The sequence below is a fragment of the Alligator sinensis genome, unplaced genomic scaffold (genome assembly GCF_000455745.1).
Source record: "Alligator sinensis unplaced genomic scaffold, ASM45574v1 scaffold942_1, whole genome shotgun sequence".
NCBI lineage: Eukaryota > Metazoa > Chordata > Crocodylia > Alligatoridae > Alligator > Alligator sinensis.
Genome location: NW_005843153.1, coordinates 1 through 10,916, shown reverse-complemented (window position 1 = coordinate 10,916; position 10,916 = coordinate 1). Strand labels below are relative to the sequence as shown.

The following is a 10,916-nucleotide window of genomic DNA, read 5'->3' as shown; positions in this document are numbered from 1 at the left end:
GAAAGAGAGAGTGTGTGCATGTGTATGTGTCTGTGTTCGTAGGCCGAGTCCCACATGCACATCCCACCACATATGCGCACCCATACGCCCCCTCGCACTGCCATACACAGAGACTGCAACACCCACACTCCCTAACATAACCCAGCCACCCTCCCACCCACACTCATTCCCCCACAAACTGCATACCCACCCACACCCCACATATCCACACATACACACCTACATACTTCCTCACCCCACACCCACACCTCCCACACCTATCCATCCCCCTACAAGTTTCCCCCAAACACCCACACATCCACAGCCCCCCACAAACCTATACCCACCCCTACAATATACAAGAGTAAGACTTCATTTTAAGCATTTACACAAACACATGTAAATCAGGACAAAAATATATATTTTTAATCAAATTAATTAATGTTGTAGATGTTTGATTTTTAGAATATAATTTGGTATTTTTCTAGTTCTGAGATGGCAAAACCCCTGGCTGAAAGGAGTACTTCCGGGGGCAAGGGGAGGGACTTCTGGTGGCAAAGGTCAGGGTACAGGGGGCAGGACTTCCGGTCACAAGATGGCAACCAGGGGGCAGGGCACCTGTTGAGGGCCACATGGCCTTTGACAGCTTGCCAAAACTTGGTAAGTGGCCCTCTAGCCAAAATAATTTCCCGCCCGTGGGCTAGAGTCTGAGTATCCCTCTCCCTGGCTGAGTACTATCAGCATTTGGTTACTGGGTTAAAAGTTGGGAGTACTGCCACTCTCCTCCTCCTCTATTTTAACTTCTGGCACGTATGCATTGACCTGGGTGATCCTATTCCACCATGTCAAAAATTGCCTCTACACAGCTATGTAAATGTCACTTGTGCGCATAAAAGTGACATTAGCTTTTAGCAATGTTTCATCATTAGCTTTACTCACATCTGTTGCTATGTGTCGTCAATGCTTGGCACTGTGATCTCACCCTGGCTGATGAATGGGTAGTCATATGGGTTGGTTGCGATGAGAAGCATCTCTAAAATCCAAAGCAAAGGGTTAACAGAGCTGACAGGACAATTTCAGGTATTACCAACAGAAACTGGAAAAAATGCTCAGCAAAAGCTTTCACAGAATTTTTTTTCTTGTTTTGAGCTCTAAAAATTAGTTGCTTGTTACAGGAACATCAAGTCAAAAAGAAAATTCTCATGCTCTGCCTTCCATTAAGAGAGCTGAAGAATTCAGGATAGTTCCTAAAGTTGATATATTCATATACCTTGGTATGAACTAAGGGCTGCATTTCATTGTGGGTGGACAGAGAGCAAGCTCTCTCCAAAGAAATGTCTTTTAGGTTACAGTCTTAGCTCGAATCTGCACGTTTATATAGTGACTTTCTATTCTTTCCCTGTCATGTAAGTGCTACATTTTGATCATCTGCAGGACATTTTTTGGCACTTTTATGACCAGAGAAATTATGTTCCTAAACATGTAGTCATGTGCTGTGGGATAATGATGTAAACATGCAGACTGGCAGCAAAACAAATGGGAGAGAGCTTCCATTTCCTTCCCCTCCCTCCTCAGCTGAGGGCAGGGCTGTCCGGGGGGGGAGCAAATTGGGATGACCACCCCGGGCACCGCATTTTGGGGGGCTCCACGGAGTGGGGCAGAGCAGCAGCAGAGCGGATCCAAGCAGAGCGATGGCTCTGTGTCCAACCGGTCGCTACCCCCCCACACACACCCCCTGCTGGTGGTAGTGGTGGCAACAGCTTCTTTGGGCCCGGGGCCCAGATTGGAGCGGGGGCAGTGCCCTGCATGAGCTGACTTGGCCCAGGCCCTGCACCCTGCTCAGGTCAGCTCTGGCTGAGGGCACTCACCTTGGAAGCTGAAAATTCAGGGTTTTCGATTCCCCTTATCTAGATGATGTTTTAATAATGGCCTATCCTGCTTTCCTAGCACAGTGCTCTAACCACCATACTCCAAGTCAGCTGTTACCCAGGCCTTTCTACAGGCCTGTCTTTTGAAGCTGATCCCCTGGGAAGCTATGAGAAGGAGGTCTATAGGAGATGTATACAGCCGTGAAAACAAAAGCAAGTTGGAGGGGTGTGGCTCAGTGGGTGTCTATTTTACTGCACCTTAAAGTATCATGTAAAAAATTGTGCTATTACACTAATGCACAGTAAAATAGACTACTGCACATTAAACATCACTTAAAAACTGTGCACATTCATTACTGCATATTAGAGAAGCCTAATGCAGTTATGTTTAGTACCTCACACTGGAGGTACATGAGCACAGAGCACAAAGGCTGCTCTGACATGCTGGAATTCCAGCATGTCAATGCAGACTCAATTGATTGAGTCTGCTGGAGCGTGGCAATTACCACTCCAGCAGTCTCCTGTGTCTTGCGTATCAGTGTTCCTGCTTAAAAAAGGTGGTGGGGTCACTTGAACTAAAACTTGTCAAATGAGCTTTAATTCAAGCACCTCCACCAACATTTTGAAGTGCAGGGATGCTGATATATGAGACACGGCGATGCTTTAATTAAAGCAGCTCTTGGAGCAGCTCTAATTAAAGTGCCACCCCTCCCCCACCTCTGGAGCAGGTATAAAAGTGCCCAGAGATGCTAAACTTAATGTGCATTAGTAAAAGTGCATTAATGCATGTGTAGATGTGCCCAGTGAAGGGGCTACTATCCTAGAAAGGAGAAGGCACTTGGTTCTAGCTTAGGCCTTCTTCCCAATGGGATAGAAGCTTCCCCTTGCACTGTAGTCCCTCCATATTATCCAATGACTGTATGAGTGAATCAGCTCCAAAACAAGTGGAGATGGCATGGTGGTTAGGGTGCTATGCTAGAAAGTTATAAGAACCCAGGTTTAAGCCCCTCAGAGGGAGGAGGGCCTAGAACCTCTAGCTTCCTAGTGCCATAACCACTGAATTATGGGGGGAAAGAGAAGACTCATAACTGATCCAAGTTTAATCTGTTCCTAAATCCAGTAGTCATTGGTTTCAGTCAACTCCATTTTCAGGCATCTAACAACATTACATGTGGACAAAGTGTGTGCCTACATGCTATGGGTGCTACTGCACATGCTCAGTCTATGTGACTAGTCATACATATTCATCTACGTGCAACAGGGCTATGTGTCCATGGATAGAATTCCTCTGGGCACAAAAGTAAGAAAAATTCCCAGTAGACAGAACAGAATTCTACCCAAAGTGCGTTGGAAAAGCACAACGCATTTTCTATGATAACCCATAGCTTCTCAGGGATCCTGACATCAGAATTGTGTTGGCATGATTCTTTCTTATAAACAAGAAAGTATGTAACCATGTGAATGAGGTCTAGATTTAAATCCACTGTCTGGGAATTTCTTGAGCAGTAGTTACTCCAGGCACTTTGGTCTGTATCTGTTGAATGGACCACTGTAGCTGTTTGTCCCTTTTACCAATGACTATTTAATGTAAAATGTAGAACCAGTACTGGGAGCAGAAGGCAGTGCCCATTTCACTTTGCCACAGAGTGAGACTCCCTCTTGTTCACTCTGTGAATATTTCTCACTTGGTTGCCTGAAACACCAGTTTCAACAAGTTGATGGAGGGTGTCCTGGGCCTTCAGTTAGAGATGTCTGCAAAAAAGTAGGAAATGTGGGTTTAAACACTGCTTGGATGAGGGGGCCTTGAACCTGATTTTCTACTCCCTGAGAAAGTACTGTAATTATGAAGCCATAAGTGCTACAGCAAATTCTTCCTGAGCACTCTCAGAAGGCCAATTCAAGTTTTACAGGGGCAGGTGGATCTAAAAAACATGTAAGTGGCACTAAATGCCATCCATGTATGTAAATACAGATAATGCCCCTAACAAGCATGTTGGATTTGGTCCTGGGTTTATTGACCTCAGATGGTCAACAAAGAGCCACATCCAGAACACCAATAATAAAGTGCTCTTGACACTGCATAAAACCTACTGATCTCATATGCCAGAGAGAATCTATAAAACACACAACTTTTTTATTCAGGATCTTGGATTTGGCCCATATGAATTAGACAGAATTTCAAGGCCAAATAGAGGGGTGATGTGTAAGATGGTATCTGTTAGCTTCACCGACTCAATAAGGCTTGGTAGGGATACAGCAACTGTATCAGTGAATCTATGTAGACTGTGGGTATGGGGAGTTTTTGCCAGGTTTAATTATATTGACCATGATCACAGTGCTGTATATTGGCACAGCTTATTCCCTTTCATGTACTAAAAACAATCAATCAGAATGAAGTACCTTTATCCAAAAATGGCTGTGCTCATACTAAGGGTTTCATACTGCTTTAACTATATTATTACTAACTGCTTTAACTATATTATTATTGCTTATTGCTTTTCCAGTGGAGAATCTGGTTCAGGAAAGACTGTGAATACAAAGCATCTCCACTTTATTATTACTAACTGCTTTAACTGTATTATTATTGCTATCACCACAGCACCTAGGAGCCCCTTCTACCCCCACTCCTGAACCCATTGCACTGGGTGCTGTGCAGACATGGAATAAAAAGACATAGTACTTGCCTCAAGGTGCTCATAATAATATTATTTGCATAGTTAAAGCAAATTTGTATACAAGTCCTTGTATCACTTCTGAATATGATCCTGACTGTCAGCTACATTTCTGACCACCTTTAAATTCCATTGAAACATCTATCAGAGAGCTAAAAGAGTTCAACCATAAACTTTTCTGCACTGGTCCAACAATAAAACTGCTACAGTTGAGTATTGTTCCTACCTATCAGTTCGTGCTTCTTATTGGAGAGAATTTGATAGAAGATGTGATAACTCCTTTCAGCCTTCAGCTGGAAAGTAACTCTTGATTTTTCCAGAAAATCTGCAATATAAATGCACATTCATTTTTTTCTCGCTGCTCTACACTGTAGGGAGAAACCCCAATCTTAACCCCACTCATTTACTCACAGGTCTCAATATCAGCAGAGGCCAACTTTCCAGTGGTACCAAAATGAATTTGGATGAATTTACCCTGACAAATAAAAAAACAGTTAATGATCAATACAGTATAACAAATTTATTTCAAGTCCCTACAGAGACTTTATATCTGTTTTTATTTTTATTTTTTTTTTGTGACTTGTTGCAAGGCATACAGGTTAATTATTACTTTAAGTAAATTTCCTCCATGCCCACTTGGAAAGGAAGGAATTACCTTCAATATACAAATACGATTGAAAATGAAAGCAATATGCAGCTTATGGAGGGCAGAACAAAAGGGTGATATTTAAATGGTGACAACCGGAAATCCTTGATAGAGTGAGCCCTGTGAAACAGAGAAATCATTCCATGGCATGTATAATTGTAAAATGGAATCAGCCATACATTTGGATTGATTTGATAAACTGTCCAGAGAAATGTGAGCTGCAAGAAGGTTTTGCCAATATAGATATTTATCTTAGCCAGTGTCTCAAATTTGGAAGTTTGTCTGTCATTAGAAATCATGAAAAGAGTCAGAAGTATAACATGGAGGGAGGGAGGCTACAAAAAAGATTGACTAGATTTACCACAACAAGCTCAACTTACAAAGCGTGAGGAGTTGTCATTCCTCAGTCTTGGCATTACCAAAGGCCTCCAGTAAGGGGTTGGCACTGATGATTTGATCTTCAAGTGTCCCCTATAAAGATAATTGAAGAAATATGGAAAAAAAAATCACATAATATGCACATGGGAAGATACATACAGATTGCAAATTGTAGCCTGACTTAGATACTATGGATATAAGTTTCAGTCTGGATAGACTTTTGCTTTCTGAGAGGGATTAAAATTAACTACATGCTTACAGCCCAGGTCTGGTCTCTAACTACAGGCCCTTTAGTCTTACCTTGGTCCTGGGGAAGCTCTTTGAGAAAATTATCCAGGAGCATATCTGTGAGAGACCAGCAGGGGAGATTATGCTTAGGGGCAACCAACATGGGTTCATTCGAGGCAGGTCCTGTTAGACCAACCTGGTGGCCTTCTACCACCAGGTCACAAAATCCTTGGATGCAGGTGTCGCGGTGGACGTAGTCTTTCTGGACTTTAGGAAGGGCGTTCAACACTGTCTCTCATCCCATTCTCATTAAAAAATTAGGCGACTGTGGAGTCGATGCCTACACGGTCAGATGGGTCACAAATTGGCTGGAGGGCCGCACCCAGACAGTGGTGGTGGATGGATCATTTTCAACCTGAAGGGATGTGGGCAGCTGGGTTCCCCGGGGCTCGGTCCCTGGGCCTGCACTGTTCAACATCTTCATCAGCGACTTGGAGGAGGGGGTGAAAAGCACCTTGTTCAAATTCACGGACGACAGTAAGATGTGGGGAGAAGTGGGTACGCTGGAGGAGAGAGACAGGCTGCAACTAGATCTGGACAGGTTACAAGGGTGGGCAGATGAGAACAGGGTGGGATGGACTGGTCCGGGGGAGGAAGAACCAGCAGCAGACCTACAGGCTGGGGAACTCCCTTCTCATCAGCACAGAGGCAGAAAAGGATCTTGGTGTCATTATTGACTCCAAGATGAACATGGGCCACCAACGTGAGGACACAGTCAGGAAGGCTAACCGCACCTTGTCATGCATCCACAGGTGCAGCACAAGCAGGTCCAAGGAGGTGATCCTCCCCCTCTACATGACACTGGTCAGACCACAGTTGGAGTACTGCATCCAGTTCTGGGTGCCGCACTTCAGGAGGGATGTGGACAACATGGAGAGGGTCCAGAGGAGGGCCACTCGCATGATCAGGGGGCAGCAGGGCAAGCCCTACCAGCAGAGGCTACGGGACCTGAACCTGTTCAGCCTCCACAAGAGGAGGCTGAGAGGGGATCTGGTGGCCGCCTATAAACTGGCCAAGGGGGACCAGCAGGCAATGGGAGAGCCCCTGTTCCCCCGAGCACTACCAGGAGTAACGAGGAATAACAACCATAAGTTGACTGAGAGTAGATTCAGGCTCCACAACAGGAGGCATTACTTCACAGTCAGGGCAGCTAGGATCTGGATCCAACTTCCAAGGGAAGTGGTGCTCGCTCCTACCCTGGGGGTCTTCAAAAGGAGGCTAGATAATCACCTAGCCGGGGTCGTTTGACCCCAGCATTCTTTCCTGCCCATGGCAGGGGGTCGGACTTAATGATGTGCTCAGGTCCCTTCCAACCCTACCAACTATGAAACTAGGAATACTAGTTGCAGAGTTTGTGGTCACAAGTTTACACACTTGTAAACTAGCCCTTTCACCTGCTAAATGCCAATTCCCTTACCTTCATCTTTGTTTCCTTTTTTTGGTCATTTCTCCACTAGCTGCAATTGTTGCAAAGAACTGGATGACACCCTTCGTATTCACAGTCTTTCCTGCACCAAATTCTCCACTGGAAAAGTAAACATAAAACAAACAAACAAAAAACTTTGTGCTTTAGCTGACGAAATTATGTTGCTTATAAGAAGCTGAATGAAGTATCTACTTATGTGATCAGGATAGACTGATTTTCATCATCTGTCAGAGAAACAAAAATAATGGTAGTCACAGAAAGCAGTTGACACTAGTGTAACTAGGAGTAAGTGAGAGAAGAGAAGAAGGATGAAAAGCAGTGGTGCTCATCCCCTATGCTCCAGGGCTACATGAAAGAAGGGGCTCTGGGCAGACCCTGTGTGAACTCAGAGCTCATGGCATGTGCGAACCTCAGGTAGGAGCTCTGGTAACATGCTAATGAGCTCAGAGAACATATGGCACACAGCCAAAGGGGGAGTGAAACCATGCTGCCACATCCCCTGATCCAACCCAACAGCAGGCAGGGCCTGTTGGGTCTCCAGTAAGACTCTCCGCCACTCAGCAACCCTCCACCCGTTCTCTGGGCCTTGGTATCTTTCCTCCCTCCTCATGTCCAGGGCACCAAAATTCCCAGTTATGCTTCTAGCTGAAGAGGCAAGTTCTGAGTCACTGCTAACTAGTGATCTAGCATCAGTCAAGGGAGAAAACTGAACACCTTGCAGGTTAAACTGAAAGGGCATTGGGTATATAGGTGTGAGCCCAGACACACAGCAATGTTCTATCAGAGGAAGAGCAAGAAAATAGGACAGACTAGGAGATCAATACAGGTTTGCCATGTTTGTGACTCTTCTATTTAGTTAGAGAAGCTGCTACATACAAAAATGGCCAGAAATCCTCCAAGCTTTTATTGCAGGTAAATGACTTTCTTTAGACTTTCATTAGTAGGAAGAAATGTTGCCAGCAGATTTAGGGAAGTGATTATTCCACTCTATTTGGCACCTGTGAGGCCACATCTGAAGTACTGTGTCCAGTTTTGGCCTCCCCACTACAAAAAGGATGTGGGCAAATTGGAGGAAGTCCAGCAGAGGGCAATAAAAATGGTTAGACGGCTGGTGCACATGACTTCTGTGGAGAGGCTGAGAGAGCTTGGCTTATTTAGTCTAGAGAAGAGAAGACTGAGGTGGGATTTAATAGCAGCCTTCAGCTATCTGAAGGAGGGTTCAAAAGAGGATGGAGCTGGACTGTTCTCAGTGGTGGCAGATGACAGAACAAGGAGCAATGACTTCAAGCTGCTGCAAGGGAAGTTTAGGTTAGATATTAGGAAAACCTCTCTCACTAGGTGGGTAGTAAAACACTGGAAAAGGTTACCTGGAGAGGTTATGGAATCTCTATCCTTGGAGGTTTTCAAGACCTGACTAAACAATGCCTTGGCTGTGATGACATATTTGGGGACTGGACTAGATGACCTCCTGAGGTCCCTTCCAACCATAGTTTTCTATGATTCTATGACACTTTCAGAAGCATTCAACTTACAAAACCAAACCAGGAGTAAATATGTATTCCCTGAGAATGATGATACAAAATCTGCATTTTCACTCAGACCAATCATTGACTTGGTTCTGTACCTTTCTACAGATGACCAGTTTTTCTATATTATGTAAATAGTTTTTCTTGTTACTGAGATCTGCTACAGAAGTTAAATAAACAATTTAACCCAAATCAGGTAAGTCTGATACTACATCCATTTAGGTTTATCTTCAATTAGTTTGGCCATTTTGAAAGTGGTTTATGCACACTGAACTTCTGTTGTGTTACAGATTTGAACCAGTTTTCGATCACTTATTCTGGTTTATGTGTAATTTCTGTCCCTAGCCTGATAGTGAACTGCAGTTTTGAACACTGCCATTTTTACCAAAACACTGATGGGAATTTTAAGTGTGAAAAAGCCAGTGGCATAACTGTAATATGACATGATGTCTCTGCTCACATGGACAGAAAAGCAGGCATCCTAAAGCTAGGCATCCTAGAGCATTCAGGTTTATGAAGTTTTGAATTTTTCCAGGGAAATCAGTTTGGAAGCTTTATGAATATATGTCGGTGAGTATGCTTTTTCCTGCTACTAAGAAAAATGAGTCTCTAGAATTCCAGCCCAGTTTGTGTAGTAATTAGCCTACAGGGTTAGGAGCCCGAGTAGCTAATGTGCAATGGGATGGTGACAGAAGTGCTGCCTTTGGCAGTGACAGCATTTCTGGCATGGTTTAAGTGTAACATCTTAAGTGTACCATCCCTTAAATGTTAAATACTCACCAGTTAACATGAATTGATAGGCATTGTCAGAGATGGAGAAGATGTGGGGAGGGGCTTCTTGATGCTTTTTGCCTCTGTAACCCAAGACCACCTCTGAGTTGTACACTGGGAGCCACTTGTAGGGATTGACAGTGACACAGAAGAGACCTGAGTAGTGTGCGGGCTGGCTCCCGATCCCATCCTCGCCAGGAGCGGGCCGGGCCTGTCTGTGTGCACGCGGGCTGTGGCCGGCAGCCCAGGCACGCGGAGCCGGAGAAGACCGCGGTGCGGTATAGTACGTTCAAGCTAGAATCAGTCACGGAGGCGTAATGGTTGATTGAAAAGATTATTTACTTACACCGAAGGTGGTCACGGTGTAGGCTGGACAGCTTTCCAGGCACAGCTCCGCTTCCTTCCTTGTTGGAGGACTCTAATTCCTTGACCCCAGAGCGGTTTAGGCTCCGCGGGTTTAGCAATTCTTTTCTCGGGCCTTTTCTCACGGAGCAGCTGTATCTCCGTGGGTTCTTGTTCGGTACCCAGGTCCCCCGGAGCTGTTAAGACTCTGTGGGTTTGAAAATGGGGTTGCAGGATAGGGATACGTCTGGGCTGCGATCGGCGACGGGGAGAGGCTAGAGGCCGTCGGTAAGTAGTGCCCCGGAGTTTGCTAGGCTCCGGGGGTTCGGCAATTGGAGCCTCTATTGCCTTCTTAAGAAAGACGCGCTGAGTTCAAAAGGATCCACAGCGCTTAGAGATCCATCTCTCCGTCTCCCTCTCCGTCTTTCTTAGATGCAAAAGAAATGCACCATGCAAAGAAAGCTACAAAACTGGCGGGAAATACTTTCCTGCGCGCGGGTTCTCTATAACAACAGAACACTCCGTCGTGCAAAAAAGCTGCAATTTGGCGGGAACATAATTTAGCGGTGCCGAAGCACACACAATCAAAAAATCCACAACTTTGGGTTGTGACATCCCCCCTTGCTGAGAGCATAGCTAAATTATGCTATACACTCTCTACCTAGGAACCTTGTTGTGAGTTGTCAAACGAGCAAACAAGCAAACAAACAAACAAACAAAAAATTCGCTGTCCTGGAATTGAGTTACATAACAGTCAAAACAACAATAAACACAAACACATAATCAGATCTTCGGATCGCGATATCCCCCCTTGCTAAAGGCAGAACTGTATTAAACCGCACGCTCATTATTCAAGGTATTAAGGGCTCTCATGACAGGCCGTCGAGCCAAACGAGCAAAAACAAAATCTGCCAATACAAGGAGTTCGTCCTCCAAAGATCGAATCAAATAATAACCTATACAAATACATATACACATAACCAAATTTAAAACAAAAAACTGCACGATCAGGGCTTCAGT

The 10,916-nt window shown here is 44.8% G+C and overlaps 1 pseudogene; it reads right to left on the bottom strand.

Annotated features, from left to right (window-relative positions):
- LOC102373187 overlaps positions 1-9,744 on the bottom strand; it is a 33,036-nt pseudogene extending 23,292 nt beyond the window's left edge.
- Positions 9,745-10,916: the final 1,172 nt, after the last annotated feature.